The sequence below is a fragment of the Agrilus planipennis genome, unplaced genomic scaffold, assembly GCF_000699045.2.
Source record: "Agrilus planipennis isolate EAB-ADULT unplaced genomic scaffold, Apla_2.0 scaffold63, whole genome shotgun sequence".
NCBI lineage: Eukaryota > Metazoa > Arthropoda > Insecta > Coleoptera > Buprestidae > Agrilus > Agrilus planipennis.
In genome coordinates this window covers 652894-679063 of record NW_020439363.1, presented here as the reverse complement: position 1 = coordinate 679063, position 26170 = coordinate 652894, and the positions used below count along the sequence as shown (strand labels likewise).

The 26170-nt window shown below is 33.2% G+C and overlaps 1 protein-coding gene and 1 long non-coding RNA gene across 2 annotated transcripts in view; one reads left to right on the top strand and one right to left on the bottom strand.

Annotated features, from left to right (window-relative positions):
• LOC112905771 overlaps positions 1 to 26170 on the bottom strand; it is a 136085-nt gene that overhangs the window by 19270 nt on the left and 90645 nt on the right. The window lies entirely within an intron of this gene.
• The window catches only part of LOC108734146, a 105918-nt gene continuing 87179 nt past the window's right edge, over positions 7432 to 26170 (top strand). The window contains exon 1 of the mRNA XM_025978837.1: positions 7432 to 7467. The gene's annotated coding sequence lies outside the window, so the exon portion shown is untranslated. The remainder of the gene's footprint in view (positions 7468 to 26170) is intronic.

The following is a 26170-nucleotide window of genomic DNA, read 5'->3' as shown; positions in this document are numbered from 1 at the left end:
CTAAAAGAGCTGTTATATATAGGGTGTCCCAGTTATAATAATTAATATTTATACCACAGATTCCTACGGACATTTGGAACATAAAATGTTATAACACTTTTGACCTTTGAAACAAAATAAAAAATTATAAAATTATAAGTTTTGGTGCCGGCCCTGCACAATCGCAAATTAATTACGATTGCCAGCTGATCGTAGAAAAATTCACCTTCAGTAGGTCGGAATCAGCTGTATTTTGGGGTAATGTTATTGTTTATGTTTGGTCTTAAGTTTCGGATCAGCCGAAGAAAATGCACTAGCGTTAAGGTCCATTGGATGACTGAAAATGTTAGAAAAAATACGTACTTATCACAATCGAAAATCCCGTGATAGTAAACAGAAGTGAACCTAATGAGAAAAAAAGAAATTATAACGACTAAGGAATTGTTAGAAGCGGTGCACAAACAACCCTGGCCACCCAGCGTTTGGTAAAGGTTTGTAACATAACGTACTAGTGTAGCAAAACAAATGTATGTGTTATGGTTGTAAAAGTTGAGACAAGATGCAGACCTATTTTGACCAATCACATGTTGCTGGCTAACTGCTCATTCTGACGTGAGTCTTGCCTGGCAGGGTCATTATTATTATTATTATAAATGGGACACCCTGTATAGTGAAGAGATACGCGCTTGAATGCCGTACCTCTGTCAATGTGAGCGGACTGTCACAACACTCAGTAACGGAAAATAGCTGTCTAATAGTTAACGAATGTGAAAAATATCGCGATAGGTCGACTGCACCTGTACGCCCTTTGTATGTATGTGCTTGAGGACATACTCTAATGTAACTTTTTCGCGGATTTGGCAGCTCTTCCTCTGCTTTCGAAAGCACGAACCGCCTCTGAATGAAGCGTCCGTCTACAAAATTCCTTTAATGTACTTACGTTTGCTAGTGTGCAAAATTTCACTGTCAAATGATTGACATCACCGAGCACGTAGCGTGGTCTCAATACAGCAACAATTTGTTTAGTCGTTAACGACTACATCGACACAAAAAAAGATCCACTAAAAAGGCTCCTTGCCTCGAGATTTACGAAGCAGCAAAAATCAACAATAAGCGGAATAAATTCGCTTAAACTTTCTTCGACTGCAAAAATCTTCTTTACTATACTAAAAAAAAAAATGAAAAACGGGATTGTTTATTTGCGATTCGTGCTTTGTGCTACGTCAACGGCAGCGTTTTCTTCTGGTTTATAAGACATTTCCTTACAGTTAAGTTACTTCGACTTTAAACCGACGTGATTATGATGTATTATGAATGTTACTTATTTTCTTTCTGTGTAGCTTTTATTATTAGTCAGGGAGAACACAAGTGAAAGAAAAATTAATGGTCTGCAATATTTGCGATACGTTATAAGAAAGAAGACTGGTGATTAAGAGTATGCGTAACATGCATACGTATACATGTGCTTCTAAAGTTACACATTTGATGATTAATTTTTTGTATTAATTGTTCCTTAAAGTGGGTCACGTCTTATAAAAAGTTAAAACATTTGTAACATCAAAATAAAGCGTTTTGTTCATTGTACGATTATACCTACTAATGTTGCAATTAATAAAGCACATGTGCCTTTTGTTGTTTCCAACTGAAGGAGGTCTAGAACATTGCACTTAGAGCCGCTAAAAACAAATCAGTTTCTTCATAAAGCCTTTAGTTTTGATATGCTTGATATATATATACGTATATGCTTTCTAAACTTCTAAATCCGATCGTGAGATACAATTTAAACACCGAAAAACAATCAAATCTTACACTTTTGCATAGTTTTGATTTTGTTTTCAACATTGAGTCTTATTGTTAGTCTTTTTGTTTTATTTTTTCTCAAGTTTTCTTCAATAAAACCGGCGATTAAAGAAGGTGCTACATGCCGCCTGACGGCCGGACTAAGCCGGTTTGGTGAAGCCCCTCATTTAGGGTTGTTTTTGTATGTCAATGTTGGCCTTGGGTTTTAATGTTGGTCTTATTTTATACAGCGTGTAACAAAAATGAGCGTCGAGCTTACAGGAGGTGATAGAACACTACTGAACATGAAAATTAAGTAAATATTTGTATGTCCGAACCTAAAACTAGGTCTACCTCGAAAATCTTACATCCTTAACTATTTTCGAACAGCAATGTAATCTAGGTCTACCTCTACTCCTCTTAACTTCTGTTTCTGCCTCTAATNTTTTGTATGTCAATGTTGGCCTTGGGTTTTAATGTTGGTCTTATTTTTATACAGCGTGTAACAAAAATGAGCGTCGAGCTTACAGGAGGTGATAGAACACTACTGAACATGAAAATTAAATAAATATTTGTATGTCCGAACCTAAAACTAGGTCTACCTCGAAAATCTTACATCCTTAACTATTTTCGAACAGCAATGTAATCTAGGTCTACTTCTACTCCTCTTAACTTCTGTTTCTGCCTCTAATATTTATATGCTTTATATCCCTACTGCTTATTTGTTCTGACTTCCGACTTTCCGTAATTCTCCGGAACTTTCCCCGTCTCGTTAATGTGACTAACTAGCATAAACATACGATCACTAACTTTGAGACTATGTCACAGAGCTTAATTTTAGCTTTGCTCTGTGTTTTTTATCTCACACTGTCATAGAGCTTAATTTTAGTCCTATTTTACGTTATTAGTCTCGCAAAAGCTTCAAGGTCAATACCCAGAATGTTTTTGAGAAACTAAGGCAAAATAAATATCAATTGACGCCGTGTGGATATGTATGTATCTGTTGGGTTCTTAATAAAACTGTGACCATAAAGAAATAATATTAAATTACCTTTAGCTATTTATGCCCGAAGATATTATTATATTATATCTAGTCGCCTTGTATGGTGATGATATTGTGATTAAAGGTTTGTCGTGCTAACAACGCCATCTCTTAATGCACTCTCTCCTGCAATAAATTATATGCTAGGAAGTTTTACTTAATTGGTTATTACTAAAGGCGAAATTTCTTTTCTTGGGGAAGGAAATAATTCTGAATTAAAGCTGTGCTCTCTGACGAGTTAAAATCAAAAGTAGTAATTGATTATGTAAATGCAAACTTTACTTCATTTGCTTTTATAAGGAATTTGCATTATAAGAGACCGTAATATTAAAGTCATTAACAATTATACATATACTTGTAGTATTTAGGGGATGTTAATAAAAAATCGTTCTGTTTTATTTTCTTCAAATAAGGAACTTTTAAAAGTACTGCTGACGTACATATGTTTTACACAACTACCAATTTTTATGTTCAAAAACACAATTCAAATGTTGAGTTAGTTAACTTGTAAGTATGATTGATGCTTGACTTTTCTTTTTTGGAAAAAAATGCAAGGAAATAGGAATGTCTTGACTTAAATTAATAGCATATTGTTTAACAAGATGACAGCTACTAAATTATCACCACACCTGTTCGCCTGGCATTGTTCACAACATTAACTTTGACAAAGACCAGTTATGATTTGTTGTAGTCGTAGCTACTTCAATTTAAGCCATTTCCTACACGTTGCTGCATTATCTTCAACTGGATTTACGTTAGACTTAGACTTATACGTTTTTGAAAATAATCGACAATTGACGGAGATACCTAGCTACTGTAAATTAGAAATGCGTATTAAAAATTTGTCGGACGTCAAGGGAAGATAGCCGTTCCCCATTTAATCTAAATACCGAAAAATTTGCACAGTATTTTCAAAATANTTTGCAATTTTCTATTTCCCACCTAAATAACAGGAATTTTTCTTTTTTAATTTTGGACTTTTTAGATAGTTTCTATGAAAATTAAAGGGAAGTTGTAAAAGTCTAGATATACCTCAATGTCCAATATATCAATAAGGTGCTTGAACAAAATTAACTCTTTTTTGAACAACATTCAGAAAATATTCCGAGATATGTACATATTGTTAAAATATGAACCTTAATATTAATATTTACAAGTGGTATTTTGCAATTTTCTATTTCCCACCTATATAACAAGAATTTTTATTTTTTAATTTTGCAATATTATAACTCGACAACAAATAACTATGGATATATCGATATACATATTCGATAATTATCCATAGTTATCAATTTTTTGATAATATGCCTATTGATATATTGATAACTATCGATAATTATCGAATATATCGATATAGCGATAACTAACGATGGTTATCCATAGATAGTTATCAGTTGCTATTATTGTTATCGTAATATGGATAATTATCGATATTTTTGTCCAACATTACACCCGAATTAGCATCAGTTCAACTGCAGCGAAAGGCTTTATCAAAATTTCGAAAAATGCGAAGTTTTACTCAAAATGTGCATGCATCCGATGTTCGAGTTACTTCCTTATGACTATGATGATGATGCTAAAGTGAGGCAGGGGGATGTTTTGATAAAAAATTTGAAATCAAAGTTCTAAGTGGCTGAAAAGTTATAATTAAATAAATCATCTATTTTTCTTTTAGCTTAAACGAGTCAACAATAACTATAACTAAATTTTCTAAATACTGATGCGCAGTTATCCTGCTAAGTAATCCTTGCCGATAATGCCAAGTATAAACCAGGTTTCACACGTTCCGTTAATAAACCACACACATTCGTCCAATAAATTCCTTGGATGCTATACGAAATACGCTTATTTACCTTCAATTACATATATGGTACAAATGCAGCAATTAGAAGACAAAGCAGCAGCTGCGAAGTATCAGCTAATCGTTCAATAAATGATCAGCGGCTACGCTAGGAACGGAACTAGTTAAACACAAATTTCATATACCTGCATATGTATGTTGCTGCCTACTTAAATGAAAGTTCCATAGAAGGAGTATCTACTTAAAAGTTTAATATCTTAAGGATGCTTAAGGCCACAAACAGATAATTCAAATTCAAATACGTACATGCATTAATAAAAGTGTAATTACATTGAGAGTACGTATTTAAACGTTTAGACGGATGGAAGATTTTAATTTTTGCACATAATGTACTACAAGTTTAATGATAAATTGCTTGAGAATTACTAAAGCCCATAGTTGGAATACGCCTAATACCTTCATCATCATAAGGTCGTCAGTCCTAAGACTGGTTGGACAGGCAACCCCACTCCTTCCTATCTTGAGTTAGTCTTCGCATTTCCCTAAAACTAGGATATCCAACCTCCTTAACCATTTGCGAATAGTAATCTAATCTAGGTCTATCTCTACTCCTTTTAACTCCCGTTTCTGCCTTTAATATGTCTCTGACTAGACCTTTATGCCTGAGAAGGTGACCTCGCCTATTCCTTGTTGACTTCCATAGACTCCTCTGTTCTCCTATTCTTTCTAATACCTCTTAATTTCTAACCTTATCTATCCACGGTATCCTCATCACATTTTAAACGCTTCTAATCTTTTCTTTTCCGCCAGGTCAGCCGTCCACGTTTCGTACTCGTACAGCGCCACGATCCAAACATACACCTTTAAAAATCTTTCTCGAATTTCTAAATTAACCGTTAGCGAGAATAGAAGTGATTTCTTTTTATTTAAAGGGACTCGACCCTGCGCTATCCTTTGCTTTATATCCCTACTACTCCTTCCGTGTTGAGCTATCTGACTTCCTAAAATCAGCCACTTCCACATTTTATGTATAGCTATCTCTAATTCCTTCTAATACCTTAAATAAAAATAAATAATTGACTAAAATCATGTTCTTTATAGTGCATTTCACTGTAAATTAAATAAAACACAAAATAATGAGATGTTTCAATAAATTTAAAAATCAAGAATTCATTGTAGGTTCTAGAGAAATTGTACGTAGTTTATTATTTTTTAATATTGTAATGAATTTCCATCAAATACAACTGAAATTATTTATTTATAAAAAGTATGTAAAAGCATTTGCAATAACCTATATTTTGGTCTAATTTTCTATTTCTTTTTTCAGGTGGTCTAGTATCTACTTTTCTTATTGCAGCTAGGTAAGTTATTCAATATATTTTAAGGTAAAGCATTTTGATACTGTTTGAATCAGCGAAACGTAATGAAAAAATTGGTTTCCAACTCTACAAAACTAAAGAAAATCCCCTTTTAATTATTATTTTCGTTATTTTTCAATCAATGGCTGTGATGGTCGTTACCTAAATGTCATTTATATTTATAAAGTTATTAGCTTTTATCTGCGGCTTCGCTCGCGTTGATGTCCTAGATACGTGTCAAAGATCATCTACGAACACGTGAAACTAATTCTTCTATCCCTCGGTACCAATATCTTTTTTCTGGATACAATGTACCCTATGTTCTTTTCTTTCACATTCGCATTTATAATATGAGTTAGGACGACTGAAGATATTGCTATGAATTTTCCTATACCATGCCGTATCTTTCAAAACAGAATTCAATCTTTTAATGTTTGCATATCACTAAAATCATATTGAACATGCTACATAAAATCTATTGCGTGTACGAATGTGTTTCCCTTCACCTTGAGCGTAGGTCATGGTTCATATTTCTCGTTGAATATTTTTCGATTTGCCCAATTTCCGTTTTATTAGCCATGAAATTCATTAACCAACCACTTGTTTTTGCTCTATTTATCTGTTGCGCATAATGAGTTCGGAACGTTTGTTGTCCCGCTTTTCTCGGTGGCGCCAATTAGGTGTAAGGACTAAAAAAAAGTGGAGCGTTGATTTGGTCTGCTGGATCATGGATCGGAGCGACTATCTAACAGCAAGTCAATCCCGCATTCTGAAACTTCTTCGCAAGCAATGCAGTATTATTTGATTACTCAATAAAAATTTTCCGCGTGCTCACGGCTAATACAATTCCAAGAGTTCGTGAATATTTCATTCTATCATAAAATTTTATCTAACTACTTCTATTGAAACGTATTCCTTCTATTTTTTTTTTTTTGCGTTACTGATAACGCATTTTTAATATCTACAACATATGCATCACGTTCGTTGGACACACACCTCCACCCCTTCCTATCTTGAGCTAATCTTCGTATTTCCCTAAATCTAAAACATCCCACATCCTTAACTTTTGGGAACAGTATTCTAATCTAAGTCTACCTCTACCCCTCCTAACTCCCGTTTCTGCCTCTAATACGTCTCTGATTAGACCTTCATGCTTCACGCTTCTAACCTTTTCTTTTCCGGCGCACCCATTGTCCATGTTTCGCTCCCGTACAACGCCGCGCTCCAACACACCTTTAACAACCTTTTTCAAATTTACAAATTAACCTATGTTAAGAACTTACTTCTTTTTATTGAAGGCGACTCGACCCTGCGCTATCCTCTGTTCTATATCNGAAATTGTACGTAGTTTATTATTTTTTAATATTGTAATGAATTTCCATCAAATACAACTGAAATTATTTATTTATAAAAAGTATGTAAAAGCATTTGCAATAACCTATATTTTGGTCTAATTTTCTATTTCTTTTTTCAGGTGGTCTAGTATCTACTTTTCTTATTGCAGCTAGGTAAGTTATTCAATATATTTTAAGGTAAAGCATTTTGATACTGTTTGAATCAGCGAAACGTAATGAAAAAATTGGTTTCCAACTCTACAAAACTAAAGAAAATCCCCTTTTAATTATTATTTTCGTTATTTTTCAATCAATGGCTGTGATGGTCGTTACCTAAATGTCATTTATATTTATAAAGTTATTAGCTTTTATCTGCGGCTTCGCTCGCGTTGATGTCCTAGATACGTGTCAAAGATCATTGACGGTCACATTAAAACAATTTTTCAACCCCTGGGAAACAGTACCTTTTTTTTGGATGAGAGGTACCGTATGTTCTTTTCTGTATTCCTGACAATGTGTGTTCAAAATTCCATGATCATCGGTTGAGTAGTTGAGACGTGAAATGGTAATAAACAAAACTTTCGGGAGTTATACAGAAAAACTGGGAGAATATTCCATAATCTAGACTCTAGAGACTTAAACAGCCATATTCGTAAAATAGAAAAGAGCAATACGACTTCGCGTTTTTGTGCATATTACACGAACTTTTTCGAGCTAATTTCGACTCCAACCCGCTGTCCCAAATTTAATGAAAAAACCTATGAACTATTTCCCTTTTTTAACACTCATTTACTCAAAGTTTAGAAGATTACTCAATGTTTATAAAATCTTCTTAATTTGTCTTCTATTAATTTATTGATGATTTAATGCATGAACGATAACGTTGATAATTCAAAATAAATACCCGCTGGCTGTTTATGCGATTATATCCTTATTTGTATGAGAACATTATATCCGCTAGGTGGCCAGGTTAAAGATTAAATTCATAAGAGATCTATGACTCAGTAAACATTAAACGAATAGTTACTTTCTCATTACCAGTAAAATAAGTACATTTTAATATCTAGATAGAGTCCAGGAGGTAACTTTCGTTATAAAGAGACAGTACAAATTGAGTTCGATGCGTATAAAGTTTTTGCAATGTTATTTGCGAAAGTAAAAAGTATTAAAATCCGCATATTTTATGAACGAAGTTTTTGTAGAATATGCAATTAAATCTGACCATTTCTTTTTAGTATATAAAATGTTTTTTAATATCTACACTTAAGCCTAATCGACCACAAGAAAAATCGTGTTAGAATGATTATAATTGGTACAAAAGTGGCGGAACATATTAATAAATTCAAAAACAAACACAATTTATGGGGCTTTACTTAAGTTATTTAAGGGTGCGAATATTAATGATAAAATACATACGTATATATGATTGCTGAAATTGTGAAAGCGAATACGTTATTAGGAAAAATATGGTGGTGCTGCATAGGTTATGTAAAAATGATTGGATTAGGAGGAAAACGTTATTTGATGTAATATTAAGAAGTGTGGGGTTTCTGGAATATACATATTGGAATGGAGATAATATAAATANAAAATACATACGTATATATGATTGCTGAAATTGTGAAAGCGAATACGTTATTAGGAAAAATATGGTGGTGCTGCATAGGTTATGTAAAAATGATTGGATTAGGAGGAAAACGTTATTTGATGTAATATTAAGAAGTGTGGGGTTTCTGGAATATACATATGGGAATGGAGATAATATAAATAGTTATAGTTTTTAAGAAATACTTAGGCTACGCGCACACTACAACTAAATTGTTCGACGACAGTTTAGTCGGTCTGAGCAGGTTACTAGTGCATTAGGGAATTAAACGAGATAAGGGGCGATGATTTGAAAAGAATAAATGAGCTAAGGAACGTGGAATGTATTTGAAGGGGAAGGAGGTGGATATAATAATAATATTTAGAGTGGATAATGAAAGTAGAGGGGGTAAGTATTGGATGACAGAAGAAAAGACTTTGATGTAGAAAACCTGAAAGAGGTGAACATTGAGTCTAGATTATGGCTGTTATTTTATTATTATTAATGTCTACTTTCCTAAGAATTTTTGAAATAAGTATTTTAATTAACATATTTGATTTAATATCGGTATGAACTGCGAGTGTATGAATTTTTTAATTAAAGCTTTTTGGAATTTTTCGGAAATATTTACTGTTTCCTATAAGAAAGGAAGTATCTAGAAGGAGAAGATCGGGACCAAAACTGGATAATAAAGGGAATATGCCTTAAGTAAATTAAAACTAAATTAAGAACATGAACGGAGAAGAATGGGATGATGAGAAAAAGATCCAATGAGATGATAAGGGGGATGATTTGAAAAAATAAATGAGTTAAGAAACGTGGAATGTATTCGAAGGGGGAGGAGGTGGATATAATGAGATTTAGAGTGGGAAATGAAAGTAGAGGGTGTAAGTATTGGATGAGATAAGAAGAAAGACTTTAATGTAGAATATCTCAAAGGGGTGAACATTGAGTCTACATTAAGGCTTTTATTTTACTATTATTAATGTCTACTTTCCTAAGAATTTTTGATATATGTATATATATAACAACTGCGAGTGAGTTTTCGAATTACAATGAATATATTTTGTCAATTTTTCAATGAATTTTTGGAATTTTCCGGAAATATCAACAGAAATTTCCTTTTCCTGCGATTGTGGTAGAATTTTTCAGGAAATTCCTAGTTTAATTTCTACTATGTAACAAGTATAACGGTATATCAAGTTTACTAATGAGTTGTCAAGACTTTCACCCTATTATTATTATTTATCTATTACTTCAAATGTAAGCGAGAAGTCAGAGTTACTCAATTTGGGTTAATTGAATGGGATGTCGCTCGCGCTTTCAACCGGCAACAAATCAAGAAATGAGAAATTAAATGTCAACTAATTATCTTCTTTGATTTACGAATTTCACCTTCATCACCCCTCTGCGGATAATTATAATAATAATAATAACTACAGAAGTACTATTTCAGAGAGACTAGCATCAAATGAAGCAAGTGATAGAAAAAGACACTTAACAGCAGAAAATACCATATCTTGAAAGCAAAATGCTTCTTATTAAACTATACAAAATGTCATTTAATTGATTAATTGAAATGGGTAACACAAGCTAACCATGTGCTGTTCTGACAGATGGTGGTCCATGCAAAGCTTATAGTTGAGCTAAGACCTGTAAATTTCGACTGAAAAAATATTCTGTAGTGTCAATTCAGGAAAATATCTGATCGTAGAATTTTCTATAGGTTGACACACATAAATAAATAAAAGTAAAACAAAAATATTGGTATGCAAGGGAAGAAAAAGTAGGGAAAGAGCGAATGTAAAGATATGAGACGAAAGATTAGAAGAAGTGGCTGATTTTAGGTACCCAGGAAGTCAAAGAAGTCATGACGGAAGTAGGGGATTTAAAGCAGAGGATAGGGTAGGGTCGAGTTGCCTTGAATAAAAAGAAATCAGTTCTATGCTCGTGAACGATTAATTTAGAAATTCGAAAAACATTGTTAAAGGTGTAAAGCGTTTGAAATATAGTGTTACCGGCAAATGATGAGGATACCATGGATAGAGGTTAGAAATGAGAAGGTATTAGAAAGAATAGAACAGAGGACTCTATGGAAGTTGATAAAAAATAGGAGAGATAGGTAGGGCCCCTTCTCAGGCATGAAGGTCTAGTCAGAGACATATTACAGGCAGAAACAGGAGTTAGGAGGAGTAGAGGAAGACCTAGATTAGGTTATCATTCGGAAACAGTTAAGGATGTGGGATAATCTAGATTTATGAAAATGTGAAGATTAGCTCAGGATAGGAAGGAGTGGGGTTGCTTGTCCAGGACTGATGACCTTATGATGATGATGGTCTCTGACCTTCTCATTTATTGCACAGATGTTAAACAAGAGCCGCTTTCAGTTAGAAAAGAGCATCACTCACACTTGGGAAAAATATCGAAATGAACAAGGGGTTGGTTAGTAGGAACACACTATTTACTACAACTCTATGTATTTTTTATTCTGTTTTTTTTAATAGTCCATTATATTGATTATGAAAATTGTAGCCGGGCCAGTTGATGTGCGTCAGTTCTTACGTAGAAAAAGAGCTCAACTTAAATGATTTATCTTAACACAGAATAGACATCAATCAATGTGCATCTGTAGGCATTTTATCATTTTATTTCATACAAAATATTATGCAAAATCATTTTTACTAAATAATGTATTTAATTCAACTTTGATAGTCTTATACATAACGAATTACTTGGGGATAAAATTTAATTTAGAATTTTTGGTTCTTATTGCCTCAAATGTCTTGTTCGGCGTGCTTGAACTTGTGCTCCAAAAAATAGTTTTCCCTTTTCTTTAATGGCTTGTAAAAAACGACTTTTATGAATTTCGTAGACATACCTAATTAGCTCATTTTATAAACATTAACGGCTTTAGCGCGTTGAAATGTAACCGGCTAATGTGACACGTCATAAAAATTTATTGTTACTAATGGACCGCTTTACCTTTTGTGTTTAAGCTATTGCAACTATTTAACCTAGATTACAGGACAAGTTCAGAGTACATAAGTAGCTTATACTGTATACATTTATATATATCTGTAGGCCCGTACAAATCAAATGGGACGTTGCATAAGAAAGGGAAACTTCTGACAAGTGAAATGAACATATATGACAACATATAAATCATTAAAGTAATAATCAGTAATCCTACATTGATAGCCCAAAGTTTGGTTCATATATACTGAAAATAAGTCTAGATGTCTTCTAAAATAAAGTGCAAATCTTTATTCCTTGGGGAAGAGGACAATGTTCCCTGAAAGACCCTTCCTCTGCTGTATACGTGTCCGGAATTATCTGTGTCCTTATGAAGTTTATCTTCGATTTTCCGAAACAAGAAATACATCAACTGATATATTGATTTCAAACCAACCCAATTTTCTTACAGTTAAAATATGTCTTTGGTTTGGTATAGGTACCAGTGTGGATTGATGACTCAAGTGTAAAAATAATGATCTCCTAATATGAAAAAAAAGACGCTTCGTTTTTTTATTTTATTTTTCCATCTGGATTTTAATAATTTAAAAATGAGTTCTGTTTACGTTGCACGTGTAAAATTTTGTTTGTGGAGCTTTACCAACAAGTTTAATAAATTGCCAAGCACTACTTTAGACCTCGAATGCTACTTGGAATGCGTTCTTCAGTCTAAATTGAAAGGACCTGATCAACTAGAAATAAGGCTTATAGGTTTGGATAATTATCGAAATTTTTGACAGGTAGACAAAGGTAATTTTATAAGATTTCGGTTTTTCTCTTTGAAGTATGGAAGATGAAGATTTTTAAAGGATTCAGGATATTTCCTGTAGATAGTTCTTGACCATTTAGTGTAAACACATCTTTAGATTATTCCTGCCTTTTTATCCTTTGACAAAACAATAACCGTGTTTCAACTGTTTTATAGTCACTATTTATTTTTTTGTAATTCATGTTTTCTTTAAACGACCAGTCTCTTAATGCGCTACTGTCAATTGCATGAATAACAAGTAGGCTTGAACTATAGAACAACTATAAACTACATGGTTACTTTCTATTTTCCATACAGCCATTATGAGTGAGTTGCTAGGATATTATCAAGTATAAAAAACCGTTTGAAATGAATAACAATTTCATTTCATATTTCATTTGCACTTTCTAATTATTTTTTTGCCTTTTTTTTTCAACATTTGTGGCATATTATCCGCACAAAACAGCTTCTTCACAGCTCTAACAACTTCTTGAATGAAAAAGAACATCTTTGAAATGGTGAAAGAAAACAAAAAGGCAATAATGACAACATATCTAAAAAGAAATTTCCAAAAAATAAAAATGTTTTTTAGAATATTGAAATGGGCATATTCGCAATCAGTTAAGAATATTTACTACTGCTTTCAGATGACATAAAACACTTCATGAACTGTTTGAAGGACTTTAACGTTGTATTTGACCTTTGAACTAGGAAGAAAAGCTTTCTTTAAAAACTGCCTGTTTATTACACTGTCTACGGTCAGTTAAAATTGGCAATACATGAACTGTCTGTTAGTTTTAATCTTTAAATAAAGTTGAGATTATGAAAGCTCAATACATTTTTTATGTACATTTTCCAGGTACAATGTTAAAGGCAAGAACAAACTGTATTTGACCCCAAATAAATCGTTCGTCAGATGTCATTAATAAGTTTTATAGAAAAAAGTACATACATAGAAACCTGATGGTCAATTCTATTCTAATCCGATTCTGCGCATATACTCCTAACATTTTGATAGTTTCCAAATATTCTAGTTTGATTTTCTACAACAGCTTTATTGGAAATGTTTAAAAAATACTTATTTCATTTTTATTTGTTTGGGTACCGAGTGTCACAATTTTCAAACTATTTCTGAATAAAAAAAAGGAATAGAATTATCCTTGTGGTTAAAATTTCAATAGGTTTATAACTTCCGTGTAACCTAATTGGTTATATGTTTCATGTAACGTCAATAATCCTGTAAATTTACTACATTCGAACCAACGCTAAAAATTTCGGTAATAACGACAATATAGTCGGATATAATGTCATATTTTTATTACTAGCAATTCTTGAAGCGGATGAGTTATAAGGGTTCGGCGAGTTAGGGCGTTTTTGCCCTAATAAAAATATGTATACAACATTCTGTGAAAAGCAACCGTTATGTATTTAACAATAAAAGCGGCATATTTTTCATTACCAAACGGACATTAAAGGACGAAACCCTAACAGTTCGTTTTATGATAGAAACAAGAACCACGATTTGTATGAAAAAAATACACCTATTTTAGATAAATAATGAAATTAGATTATTTGGCTGATAATTCTCAACTCAACGTAATCAGTAGGTCCTTACAGCTAGGTATACTATGATAGACAAAATATCTTTACTAACGATAAACAGCAAATTTGGCTGCTAAATTGTGGGTGGTGAATGAAAAAGTTACGAATGTTTTCGTCTTCTGAATAGATTTTTCGAAGAAAATGAGTTACAAGTAATTCAAATGCGAGAAAACCCATAAGCCGATTCAAATTTAAATGACTTTTGGATCGAACTTGAATGAAACTGTCATGATTCTATCAACGTTTGTATCGATTTATAGGTGTGAGACGAGCTGTACAGCCTAACGTTTACAATAAAAACAAGCAGAACTCCGTTTAGGATATTTGAATTCAATTATCGGACATTAAACCTAATTTTAATACTATTATAAGGTAACAATAATAACAAATTCATTATCCACATTAAATACGTGAAATAAAGATTTTGAATTTAGAATTCAAGTTGACGATTACAACATGTACAAAAAAGATGGGATTCCCCCAAAAGAAGAGGTGGATCAGTAAAGGTTCTGTTAAAAAAAAAAAACAGAAAAACGGGAACGGCTGCCCTAGAGTAACGCTTTTATTAAGTTCTAATACGTATTTTAATTCAAATAGGTAATCTTCGTAGTATGTTGCAGGATGAAATGGGATTAAGCAGGATGTACTATAACACGTAAAGAATTGTCCTTAGCTAACGCCGCGAGCTCCTCCCAATATCAAATAATTTTTGTCGATTATTCCTCGAAAGTGTCCGAATTACGATTTTTTTGAACTATAGGCAGTCTCAAGATGGACATATTAGTGCCAAATTCGAAAATTTGTGATTGACTGTTCTTGAGAAATCAGATAAAAAAAAATTTCTAGTGATAATAGTGAATATTGAGAAATCTCTGGGGTAGGTACGTCTGATTTTAAAAATTATTTTTTAAAAACCTGCTCTTGACTGTGCATGAACATTGTGCCAAATTTGAACTATATTGGTAAAGTTGTTTAAGAGAAGAAGCGTGTCAAGCGAAAGTCCTGAATCGCTTTCGGCTCGCTTCACCCCAATAAAAAAAAAACTATTTTCGATTGCGATTATTCATCTTGCTTTGTGGGAAATCCAAATGCTTCTTCGCGACAGTGTAATAAAAAAAGAAGGAATTCTTAAAATACCAATAAATAATTATTCACACTTGATTTTCCACACACATAGAGACATACATACATATGCGTATAAGAATATATTCATTGTGCAAACAAGTTGTGCATAAATTGTATGCATATGTACATCGCAGACATAAATTATTAAGGACGGCATTTCCGGATTGCAAAAAAAATGAATGTGTATAGAATATACCGCTTTACATGTTTCTGATAATCCAACGGTTCTATTTGCATTTACATACCTGTACCATACTTGTGTATACGTGTGCATCTAGCCACACTCATTTGCATGTATATTTATACGTTTTATAACGGTTTATAGAGTGCTATCACCATTTTATTCGTTTTTGACCTGTCCCTCTTTTTACATCAAAGCACAGCCGATGTACTATGAAATTGAAAAGAAAACATAGTTATGCCCTCACGTTAATAACACTTATGAATTTATGTAAATAATCTTTTGATTACGTATTTTAATATTACTGTGTTCTTCCCCCTTCCCCCTTCCACCTCTCATCGGGGGGCAAAGTCCCTCAACTAGTGGACAGTGGCGGCCGCCGAAACTAGAGACATCAATTCAGCCATGCAGTTCATAGTATCAAATTTTACTTTTAGTGGTTTATAAACAAAAATATTGTCATCTATCAAGACGAAAAACTGTAACACAAAATTCCACATGTTTTATGTTATGTGGAATTTGGTGTTAAAAAGTTTCATATAGTCCAATTCCACTTGATTATATACAAGGGAGTTACGCTGATGTGTCTACAGTGTAAATTGTATTTCATTGGTGTAGGTTGTTAAAGGTGTATGTTTGGAGCACGGCGTTGTACGGGTGCGAAACATGGACAGTGGGAGCGGCGGAAAAGAAAAGGTTAGAAGCGTTCGAAATGTGGTGTTATAGGCGGATGATGAGGATATCGTGGGTAGAAAAGGTTAGAAATGAAGAGGTATTGGAAAGAATAGGAGAACAGAGGACTCTATGGAAGACAATAAAAAATAGGCGAGATAGGCTGGTAGGACACCTTCTCAGGCATGAAGGTCTAGTCAGAGACATATTAGAGGCAGAAACAGGAGTTAGGAGGGGTAGAGGTAGACCTAGATTAGATTACTGTTCGCAAATAGTTAAGGATGTGGGCTGTTCTAGTTTTAGGGAAATGCGAAGTTTAGCTCAGGATAGGAAAGAGTGGAGGTACGTGTCCAACCTGTCTTAGGACTGATGACCTTATGATGATGATGGCGTAGAGTGAGGGGTCATGACGCTCTTGTGTGTGCGAATTTATAATCACCGTATATTTCTAATGTAGTAATAATTTCTCCTTGTACTTAATACAATGTCCTTAGTTTTATTAATTACAAATAATTTGATCCGGCTGCTTCCGGGGTTAATTTTACAGAAACAGAAACAAATTCGTGTTTAAGGGTTCGTTTGTTCTAATCCACTTTTTTTTGTTACTTTGGATCATCTAAGCAAATTCTGGAACAATGATTATCCACAGGTAATCTTTCTGTCTTCATTTTGTCCGTCTCATCTGTCTTTCCAGCCACCATCGCCTACTTATTCGCAGCATAATTCTTAAAAGATGGCCGAAGAGGGCCTCCATTCTACACTCCGGTTTTACATCTCAGAAAAGCTCGCAATGACGTAGCAAAGGAGGGGGTCAGGTGAGCAAGGCCCACCCTAGCATCTTTCTGGCCCACTCTAGAGTATCAATTACTCAAGCACAAATAATAAGATAAATCTACATACGTGTATTCTTTTGGTTCCTCTAGGAAAAAATCGTTGTTACGCCTATGACAGCCCGCGCTCAGTACGAGTGTTAGTATTACGAGAAAACGAAACGCTCAAAAAGTCTTTTTAAAGCATTAGTGTTATAAGGTATGCATTTGTTTTAAACAGCATATAAATAGTCAGTTATTATAAGCAGTTCATGTTATTTACGGTAGAATTCTATTACAGGACATATCAAAAATTTTATGAATGAGAAATTCGTTTTTTATCCATACATCTCATGGGTTTAAAAACAACTGAAATTCATGCAAAAAGTACATACTATTTATGTTAAGCAATGTGGAATTAAAACATCCGTTTAACGTTTCATTAGATATGATCTCTACTTAAAATATTAAAATAATATGTACAAGTGCAACTGATGATGTACATTCCAAAACGGAAAAATAATATGAACAAATGCTTCTGTATTATTAATATCAAAGAAATGAGGTTTAAAAATCGGATATGCAAATCGTAGGATAATAATAACAGAACTTGCTTACGTAACGCATTATAAATGTTATCGACGGTAACACCTTCTTTAGAATTAATGTAAAATGAAAGTCACGATACGTGGAAAGCCGTTTAAAAGAAGCTATAAATACGTGTAAACCAGAACGATTACAAATGCATCTTCCTCAACACATTACACTTTAATACCTTAATATCTTACGTAGCCTTTGACAAAGAAAAGAAAAAAATAAACCGATTCTCTTTATTCAAATGAGACATTTAGTTCGTTTTCAGACTTATATAAGTTGCTAATAAAATAGTAAAATTCGTTTCACAAGGGAATGTCTTCAGTAATAAATGTCAGAGGTGCAGGATATGAAAAAAGTATAAGGATATGGAAAAAGTGGAAAAATGGATTATTTGTATCTCGTAATGAATTGTATTGTTTTATGACAATAAAGTAATAATAGAATAGCAGAATAATAGAGAAGAAACCGCAAAAATGTATAGTTTTCATGTAAATCAGTCGAGAAGCAACTTAAACATTGAAAATAAAGTTGGCTGAAATTTAGTAACTACATTGATAGACAAGCTTGCTTAGCAGTAATTTGCGTATAAAATACATTTTTCGGGTTCCGTATGTCCGAATGAAAAACGGAACCCTTATGAGATCACTAGTGTGTCTGTCTGTCCGCCTGTCACAGTCAATTTGCTCCGAATCTATAGGATCGATTAAGTTGAAATTTAATACATATATGAATTTCTGTGACTCATACACGGACGCATAACGTAAATAAATTGATAAACATCAGGGTCATTTTGAGGGGCAAAAGGAAATTTAAAAAAAAAGTTTTGTAAACTGTACTGTGTGACATATAAAATAAAAGGGCTTGTTGTAAGGATCTATATATATAAGATATATATAATTTTAAAATAAATAGTACATCCGAATGAAAACCGGAACCCTTATAGGGTCACTCGTGTGTCTGTCTGTTCCTTTTTTAATTGTAGCTTTCGTGTGGAATAATTTGATAATGAATAATACAGTTTTAGGTAATTTTACTTCAGACTACCACGGCTTCGTCAGGTAATGGTTTCTGCGCCACAAAAAAAAGTAAATAACTAAAATAAAATAAGATCTTAGTGTGGTGAAGCAACGTTGTAGTAAGGTAAAAAAGTTTAAAATCCGACAAGCAAAATCATATGCTTGATGTAATAAGAAAGAAAACTGTCGTAGTGGGGAACTCCAGTAAAAAGATGATTATTATCGAATCGCAGGGGATAAAATCGTAGTATTAAATGAGGTTGTGTAACGCCGTTGGTTGAAAATATTGACTAAACGCTGCATCTTGAATCAATACATAGAAACTCACAGGAACAAACTTTAAGGTATTGGTTTACCTAATTAAACAAACCTGCTAATAATTTGATGAAGCGGATATTACCTTAAATTTAAGAAGGAATTTGCTCAGCACATGTTAACTTATAAAAATGTAAGAATTTTACTTATTCTTTTTCAATTTTGTTCTTCGGAATAATTTCTTATTGCTATACAGTAAAAGCTCTTTATTCGCGGGGTATACGTTCCATAAATATGCCGCGAATACAGAAACCGTGGATATTGAATGGTAATTAGTATGGAATTAGTATCAACATAAAATCAATGTATTGATAAATTCGCAATTAAAATTAATCGTTATAATCAGCTTTAGGCAAGAGTTTAAAAAATTTAGTGATTTTTTCTTGTTTTGAATTTTCAAATTAGTCCACTCGGTTACATCTTTTATAAAAGCTGCCTCGGCACGTACCAACAGTACAAACTCAAAAGATGCCGATACATTAAGGGGATTCAGTAGTACACGCACCGTAGAGTAAAAACATGCTTATCGGTTCGAGATATCACGAGTTTAATATTTGGAACAGAGGTTTGAAATTTTGTAGTAAGATAGATAAAAGTTTATTCTAAAGCCTGTCGAAGGCCATGTTTTAATTTCTTAATTTCTATTGAAAATACATGTCCTACAAGAAGCACCAACTTTAAGCACTTGTAAAAGCTATTAATGACCATATTATTGAAAACCATAAACGTACCGAGTTAGTGTGAACCTTTCTCTGTTACCATACAAAAAATCACATATTTATCACGCAACGTTAAATCACAATGTTTAGAATAGAAACCCATATTTTCGGAAACATTTACAGTAGAAACGAGCGGTCTATTGCGGCCAATCCCATTAATAAATGACGCCGAATCCTTTTCTGTTTACCGATTGCATCCGCGAATAATGGAATTTTTAGCCGCGAATACAGGAACTGGGTTGCAATTTTTTCACCCGCGAATAATGAAAACGCGAATAAGGAAACCGTGAATAAGGAACTTTTACTGTATTTCATTGGTTTCGATGGTTCTATTTCAATTTTTATTTAGCTAAGAAGGACATATCCCTTCGTACATACATCTTTATTAAGTATCAAGAAAATAATTACTTCTGTCAACATTTCTACACTATTTCGCTGAAATCTGTTTTTTATTCACTAATGTAATACCTTTAAGATTTACTATATCGATGCTTGTTTAAGTAAAAGTATGTATATTTGCTGTTGATGTATGTTAGTGCTACCGTTTATGTTGCATGTACATGCTGACTAATGAAAGCAAAAAAATTGGAGCAGACCGTTCATTGAAATTAACGCAATTAACCAAATTTGAAGAGGAAGTGTCTTATTTTGAGAGATCAGTATCTTTACGTCTACTTCTGTTGATAAGTTGGAGGAGGAGGGCGGTTCAAAGGAACAACCGGAAGAGCCTAATCCGGTTGAGAAAAAGCACATTCTCACGCATTTGACTGAACCATTTTTGTTAGGATTGTATTTTTCTTGTTAATCTTGTACGAGTCTACGTAACATACGTCGCATACCTGTAGATACACAAGCCTGATTCATCAGTTACACGCACGCACGGGCGCAATCTGAATGATGAATGAGGAATTATTGTCCTGGACATGTGTTGTTTGTTTTGCGCGAAACTGAAAGTTTAGAAAGCGTAGTTAGTGGGTGTGAAGAAAAAAATGGGTTTCGACGAAATCAACTTGTTTGTTTATTGTTTGCGATTTTATATGCCCATAAACTGTTTCTAACTACTCTTACAACTGGCTTATCTGAGGATCCCAAACAGCCGCATGACAAGATAATTACCACCAATAAAACTTATCTACCTTAACGTTTGATGCACTACATCTACGACGTGAGATCGAACGGGAACAGCATCATCCTTTCTTTATACATATAAAGTTCAACAATAAACTTTGAGGAATTTCACTAATGTGTGTTTAATACAGGAAGCAAAACATGTTTCGAATTATGCCTGTTTCGTAAATATAAAGATAGGAGACAAAAAATTAGAAGAACTGACTGATTTTCGGTATCTAGAAAACTAGATAACTCAGGATGGAAATATAAAATAGCGCAGGGTCGAGTCGCCTTCAACAAGAAGAAATCACTTCTAGCCTCGCGAACGGTTAACATAGCATTCGAAAAAGGTGTATGTTTGGAGCACGGCGCTGCACGGGTGCGAAATGTAAACGGTAGACGCGGTAGAAAAAGTTAGAAGCGTTCGAAATGCGGTTTCACAGGCGAACAATTTTTTAATATCTGGAATGTTCTATTTGTAGGGAAATGCGAAGATTAACTCAGGATCGGAAAAAGAGTGGAGGTGCGTGTCCAACCAGTATTAGGACAGACGACCTTACGATGATGATGATGATGATTAGGTAAATGAACAGGAAATGATTTTCCCAATTTTATTAGAAAAATCACGAATATTTTATATTTTTATATCTTAGATTTTGCGATTTTCGATATTATATAGAGACATATTAGAGGCAGAAACGGGAGTTATGAGTAGTAGAGGTAGACTTAGATTACTGTTGATGATAACCCCATAATTCACATTTGAACTTCGTTCGTGTTGTTTTTTCCTGCCGCAACCTTATGATCTTAACTAGAGGTGAGCCGGGTACCGGTAATACAAACGAAATCGACAATATTTAAGGTAAGACAAAGAGTTATTGGAATTTCATAATAGAAATTTTATAATAATCTGACTTCCTAATATTCATTAATTTCAACTTCTTAAAAATCACACAATTTACCTAATGCGATAGACTAAATAATTTTATTAGCTAGATTTCTTTGCTAGATCCTTGTACGTCTTTGTTTAATTGCGGAAGCACATTAACAGAAACATTTTAATGTATGGTTATCACTAATTTTTTCAGTATTAGAGCCCAACTTTTCTTACACTAAATCCATCGTTTTTTCGAAACTTGACAAAGATTTTCCAACTTATTAGTTGTAACAATAGCAATGACAATTAATTAAACAAACAATAGATATCTTCCACTTTTTTCTTTGATGGTTAGTGTAGAATGTCAAGGTTTTGTTTAATTGATTTGACGAATACTGATGTGACATGTTTCAAGGCTATGAATTTTGTTACACGACATTTTATTTAAGGAAACAATAATACAAGTAAAGTATTTAGATACGTTTTAGTGAATAAAAAACCGACAGAATAGTACACCTGTACTTTAATCACTGAAATCTATTTGGAATTTAATACCTGTATCCTCCATTATACCAAATACTTCACTGGAAAATAGATGAGATTTCACCGACTACTTCTGACAGCAGCTGTATTGTTATGGGTCTGTTCATCAGTTTCATACGTTTTTACTGGCCGATGTGTCTTTTCAACAAGAGCACATGATTGCAAGAAATAGCTTAGTCACTTCTTAATAATGAAAGCCAGTTCCGGACTAGTGTGAGGGTCTAAATTAGTGAGGGGAAGGTTCCATATAACGAGGGCTAACAGAAAATAAAGGGTGCGGCTGAAGGGTAAGTACTGAAGTCCGAGAGTCTGGCAAAATGATTGGTTTTTCACGTGATTGGGAGAAGACAAATGACATACAGTATTCGATGGAATAGCTAGGCACTTTATGGGCACATATGTTTTTTACCATTTCATACATTTTTAGGGACTGTACATTTTAGTCATTTTTTGACCGCCTACCCCTTTTACCTCTATCATCTTCATTTTTCCTACAAATTGTTTCTGTCCCTGTATATACTATTTGTAAAGAAAGTTTGTGTAATTGCAGAAATTTGTTCTACAATTTTTTTTAATATAGGAGGAGAATAACTAACCAACAAAACAATGAATTCTTTTATTCTAGAGTACAGGGAAAACATACCCTTCTGTTTATACTGTTGATAACGTCGTCATAACATGAAAGAAGACGGTTACGAGATTGATTTACTATAAAATTTGTGAATTTAGAATTTAGGCTTTCATAGTTGATGCGTAAAACTTTTGAATACTTCTGCGGGTCTTTCCAGACGCTTTATCTTTAACCATAAAAGATATTTTCATTAAATATTTATGCTACTCTTTACCTAACTCCCCAAAACAGTTCTACTCTAACATCTTCTTACTACACCCTCAACCTGAAATTCTGTGTTAGCGATGCAACGGAAATGTCATAACGGAAACAGAAGTAAATTTTTGCGGAAGCGGAAACTGAAGCGGACGCGGAAGTTAATGCTTTTAGGTGACTCTTTATAGCAATGGCTGTGCGCCCTTTTCGCAAACATTTTGTTACAAAATTTGCATTTAGTACTTCCATCGTTAATATCAACAAAATAATTCCAAATGGAACTTCTTTTTGACTTCAAAATTGCACTTTTATCATAAAGTTTATGCCACAGATAAAAGTAGTAAATTTTTACGACTTGTTTTATTGTTCCTATATACTTATCGATTTTTAAAAAGATGAAAAATAAGATTTTGTTAAATTCCGTTAGGCTTCTGTTATAAAAATGCGCAACCAGATGCAGAAGTGGATGTGAAAATGTATGCGGAACTTCTGCAAATTGCGGAAGCGGAAGCAGAGGTCTGTTACAACACTATTCTGTGTGCATCCCTAATGGCATTAGAAAATGAATTCGAATCGTAATAACCATTAATAGGTTATCACGCCATAATTTCCCCATTTCCATAATTTGCAATAAGTGTTGTATTTAATTATAATTTTCTTTGGTTTTAATTTGCCTATTACTTACCACTTCTCAGTGTCTTTGTTACGTGTTGATCCGGTGAAAAACAAGTGTTTCTGAAATCTTTGCGATTAGTGATGTTTGGCAATCAAGGCGGCTTGAGAACAACGATGATTATGACCATGAGAAAACCGTTGTTACAGAACGTGATATATCATTGCTAAGTGTCACGTAGGTAACGTTTTATCTCATTATGAATGGTTGATAATTGCCACTATTGCAATATAACAATAATTGTCAAATTTTGTTAATTTACGTTCGTTTTTACTTCAGCAACACAAGGACTTTGATCTAATCGGGCAGGGGGTTAATTAAAGCAAATTAAACTTCTATTCTGTTGGCGTATTTCATTTTGTCACGTTTTTATTTATGATGAATGTATATATACATATAAGATTGGATGCGTGGAGAGTAAAATAATCTTTAACGGTTGAACAAACCAAGAAACGTGAATCTAACTTTTATTTTTATGATTTGAAAACCAACCTTCAATTCAATAAGGAATGCCAATTAGATGAAGAGATTAGAAACATTTCATTTATACTTATATTGTATATCACTCACCACCACGCAACTTTTGGGACAACTTCCACCCTTACTTACTTAAGTCTTATTCTAATCTTGACCAATCAGATGAAGACCATACAGAATATTCTGATATGTTCGGTGTAGATGAACAGTCAAGACCATATAAGATATCCTCATTTGTTTCATGTACGTTAACCTAGTCAGGATCATACAGGGTACCCTCATATGGATCATATAAGGTACCCCTCTCCGTACTTCCCTTTTTAAGGAGTTACATTTTTTATCCGGTCCTAATCAGATTATGTATAGGGTACCCTAGTAGGACAACTGGGAAGCCGGTTCCGATCCGGAACTCTACCCTTTTCATTTTCTACTCGGGTGAGAGTAAAACACTAGATCCCTGATGATTCCTTACTATTATAACGTATGTATAATATTGTAAAGTTTAGAGAGTAGTCACTGGTACTTATTAAACTTAGATCATATATTTGGAGCACTCCCATTACATATCAAGGTCAAAAAAAAATAATTTCGGTTAGTCCAAGCTAGACTGCCCCTGCTTCTGTTACCGGTCAAACCTGATTTCAAGATGAAGTAGTTTTGTCTGTAGGGTGAAGTGGTTTACTAGCGGGTACAATTAAGTTTCAAATCAGGTCAACCTAAACTAACCATAACCAAACCTTCAAATGGAGCTTAAAATTAAAAAGGAAGAAGAAATTAGTAAAAAATAAATAATTGGACTATGCTGGTTGGTCCAGGTTGGCCTGATTTGAAATTTTAGAACAAGTTGGTTTAAGCAAAAGTAGTTTATTATGAATTCGGATTTCACCTTAGCAAAATTAGTATATACATATTATGAAAAAATCGAGCTTGGTAACCGACACATGAAAATGTTAAGTAGTCAAACTGCGATCCCTAACTTGAATCTCCTGAAATGTTCAAATTAAATAAAAATTTGTAGATACTAAGGATAATTTCTAACATCATTTCTAGATATATATACTGTATGTTGCTGTTGAACTTAAAACAATATGTACGTCAAACGAACAAATAAACATTACACTTAATTAAATACAGAAATTCGACTGTATAAGGATTTTAAAACAAAGGTTTTTTTCGTATTTAAGTATTTAAATATTTATTTATAATTTGATGTGAATAATAATCAAATTATCCGATATTTCAAAATTTGTAAATATTGAAGTTTTGAACATTAAATACAATAATTATTTGAATACCTGAAATCTTAATATAAGACGATTTGAACACGCAACATTTAGAAAACGGATTTTGAAAATATTGCACTTGATACGTAAAATTGGAACTGAAGAACTACATATGGTACAAACATTTTTTATGATGCAATTCCCTAAGTGAACCAGAGAATTTAAATAATTCCAATTCGGGCTCAGATTCCTTAATTTTTAAATTTTCAATCGGGTTTTTTTAGCATTTGTTCGTACTCCCGCGTGTTTGTCTTGTGATACATGTCACCTGTTGCATTCGGAGAAGCTACTAAGTCCACATTGCAAGTATTGATACATAATTGATGTTCTTCTTTTAATATTGTATTCCAAATCAGCTTCATTTACTCTACCATTTGTCTATTGGTTAAGTCAGTTACCGTAACATTTTATCTGAACAATCGTGAACTTTCTACATTCGACCTTTACATAATGACAATTTGTTGAATTACTTATGCCAATAATTGCGCAAATCAGTTTTCTCGGAGACAGTTCTTTTTTTGTGTACCTAATAATAATAATAATAACAACAGTAGGTACGTGCAATCATCATTGGATAAAAGTAATATCAATGTGAACATAGACAAAAAGTTTCCCAATGGTCTACATTTATTTATTTATTTATTGTTGTAAAGTAAACATTCGTTAGCATAATCGCATAATGTAAAAGTGCTTAAGCAATGATAATA